The following is a 3544-nucleotide window of genomic DNA, read 5'->3' on the forward strand; positions in this document are numbered from 1 at the left end:
ATAAACCCACTTTGGACTTTCCAAATCTTTGTTTCTGTTATTTTCATTACCCTACGAATAAGTATTTTTGAATATATTTTACTTACAGTGCTTAATAAGCTAGATATATTTTATAACTCTGTTTTTGTATTTGTATTTTGTTATACAAAAGTTGTAATATCGCGTGATAGTTTAAAAAAAAGTTTCTTAATTTGATTGGTTCACATATCCAAGGAAGATTAAATTGTAGTTCCCTTTTCAACACCAAAATATTAGATTTAAAGAAAAAGTAAATTTTATGCGTAATAATTAAATTTTTAACACAAGCGTTGAGACCTTATTAATCTCTAACCAAAAAAGTTACTGATAACTGCAAAACAATGGAATAACATTAAAATAACTACGAAAAACAATTTAATCGAAAAAATCCAATTACTTCAGTAAAATTTGAGTGAATTTATTGCAATTTAAGGGAAACTAGAAGATTTCGATGAAATTCATGATAAATTAAACTGAATTTTAAAAACAATCAAGTAAATTAAAAATAATTCAAAAACATTAAACAGTTTTTTGAATTGAGTAAGTTTGAAATGAGCTTATAGACAAATTAAAGAAATGTTAAAAGAAATTTAAAAAATGCCTAAGAATTCAAGGTGAGGTTTTTTTGTTTAAGAAGAATGGAACTAAAACTTCAAAAAAATATATTTCATTGAGTAGAACTAAGTGAATTCCAAAGAATTCAAAAGAATTTAAAAGAATTCAGGATTCTTCTGAATAAATTCTTTGAAATCCATAAAAAGAATATAAAATCCCATGCAATCACATGAAATTGAATGATACTTTCTGAAATACTGAAAAAGTTATTAAAATACCTTGAGAGCTCTTAAAAACCTCAAAAATCATTAAAGTTCAAGAAAATCTGATAAAAAATCCCTTAGAATCTTTTAAAATATCCGATAAACTTACAGTTCCTGTAAAATCCTTCCATACTTTTCGAAATTATAGGAAGTTCTTTAAAACCGTATGCCTTTTTTTTAATCCCTTAACATTATATAAGCCCGTGGAAATCGCTTGAAATTAAAAAAAAATTTTGAAAATGCCTTGGAATCTTTTAAAATACCCTAAAATATTGCAAATTCGTTTAAATCTCATTAAAATATTAAAATCAATAAAAAAATTACTTCTAATCTTTCAAAATAACCTAAAATATCTTAAATACTTTGAAATTCTATAAAATACCTCACTTCCCGTGAATAAATTCATTAAAATCCACAAAAATATGATAAAATCCCGTGAAATTCTATGATGAAATTTCGTCTGATCCTGAAAGATATGTTAAAATCAATGTAGAGTTTCGAAATCGCTTAAAATTATTAAAATCGTCGGTAATCTGATAAAATCCTGTGAATTCTTTTAAAATATAAAACTTTATTAATTTCCTCTAAAATCGTTCCATATCTCCCGAAAGTCTAGAAAATTCTCTATCCTAAAATATTTCAAATGATTTAAAATCCCTACAAATTAATTAAATTAATACAAATGTATTTATTAAAAGAAAAGTGACTAATAAGATTCTTTCGCTTAAAAAAAATGACTAATAGTAATTGTGTCAACCTGATGGCGTTTGTCCATAGCAAAAAGTATGTAACATCAATTTTCTAAATACATGAAACATAATTTTCAAAATGGCTTTTTTTATACTTTTTTATGCTCGACCCCTTTAAAATTTCAATTATTTTTAGTAAATTTAAATCACTTAAAAATTAATCTTTTTTGAATTGCTAATGATGCTTTTCAACACAATTAAATTTTAATTGCAAAATTAAAACGTAAGAAAGAAAAAAATATAAAATGTACCATTGTTCATGAAAAGTCAGAACTCTGAAATTGTAACCACTTAAAATTACCGAAATTGCCCATTTACTGATGAATCAATTTCAGATAATTTAATTTTCATTGCTTTTAATTTTAAACTCAATTTTTAATTTTTTAATTTCCAGTATTCCTTTAGAATTATTATTCATTGTAGAAATTTTCAAAAATAAAATATTTTTCAATCTGAAATGACTTTTTTTTTAAACCTTCAACTAAAAATCGCACAATTTAAAGATTTTACATTGAAAATTACAAATTAAGATCAAGAATATGATTTCATTAGGAATTATTTTTAGTATTCTTGAAATCCAGGGGGGATGGTTGTTTGAATGCTAAGAACAAACAATAAGTTTGACTGGCAGCTTCTCGGTGGTGCCAAAGTTGACTGGCAGGCTGTTAAACATGTCAAAAATTCGAGTGGAACAACGTCATTTTAATACTCTTGAAAATCAAGGGGAATGATTGTTTAAATGCTAAAAACTAACAAGATGTTTGACTGACAGCTCCTGAGTGGTGTCAGAGTTGACTGTCAGGCTGTCAAACATGCCAAAAATTCGAGTGAAGACACGTCATTTTAGTACTCTTGAAACTCATTGGGAATAATTGTTTAAATTCTAAGAACTAACAAAAAATTTGACTGGCAGCTTCTCGGCGGTGCTAAAGTTGACTGGCAGGCTGTGAAACATGTCAAAAATTCGAGTGAAAAAACGTCACTTTAGTACTCTTCAAACCCACGTGGAATGATTGTTTGAATGCTAAAAACTAACAAGAAGTTTAACTGGCAGGTCCTGAGTGGTGCCAAAGTTGACTGGCAGGCTGTCAAACATATCAAAAATTCGAGTAAAAAGCGTCAATTTAGTACTCTTCTCTGCTAGAAATTTCTGATAGAACTTTCTTTCCGAAGCTTTCCATATCTTTCAGATCCTTTCCGAAATCTGCTTCCGAATTTTTTAGTTTCTATCAGAAAATTTGACACAGCAAAGTTCTATCAGATCTTATCAGAAGTGAACCCATTGGGAATGATTGTAAGAATGCTAAGAACTAACAAAAATTTTGAGTGGCAAATCCTGAGTGGTGCCAAACTTGACTGGTAGGTTGTCAATCATATAAAAAAATGACAGGATGACAATTAGAACCTTCATTTTAGTACTCTTGAAATGCATTGGGGATGATTTTTTAGATGCAAACAACTACCAAGAAGTTTTACTAGCAGCTCATGAGTGGTACCAAAGTTGACTGGCAAGCTGTCAAACATGCCAAAAAATCGAGAGAAGAAACGTAATTTTAGTACTCTTGAAACCCATTGGGGATGATTTTTTAGGTGCAAACAACTACCAAGAAGTTTTAGTAGCAGCTCCTAAGTGGTGCCAAAGTTGACTGGCAGGTAGTACCTCTAGATCTTTAGAGCCTCTACAAACCCTACTGAAAATTTCTATATAGGAACCTACATAGGATCCTATATAGGATTCTACATAGGATGCTATATGTTTCACCTATAGGTGCAACCTATAGGAAAGGACATAGGATCCTATATAGGTGCCTGTATAGGACACTCCCTAATAAGGTACCTAATAGTGCCTAACTGATAGTACGAGTGTAGTTCAATAAGTCCTTAGAATGACCAACAGATGGCGCGCGAATCGCTCCAAATCATCTGTTTTCAGTCAGCACCACTCCCGACTAGATATAT

Source organism: Belonocnema kinseyi, chromosome 7 (assembly GCF_010883055.1).
Source record: "Belonocnema kinseyi isolate 2016_QV_RU_SX_M_011 chromosome 7, B_treatae_v1, whole genome shotgun sequence".
Classification (NCBI taxonomy): Eukaryota; Metazoa; Arthropoda; class Insecta; order Hymenoptera; family Cynipidae; genus Belonocnema; species Belonocnema kinseyi.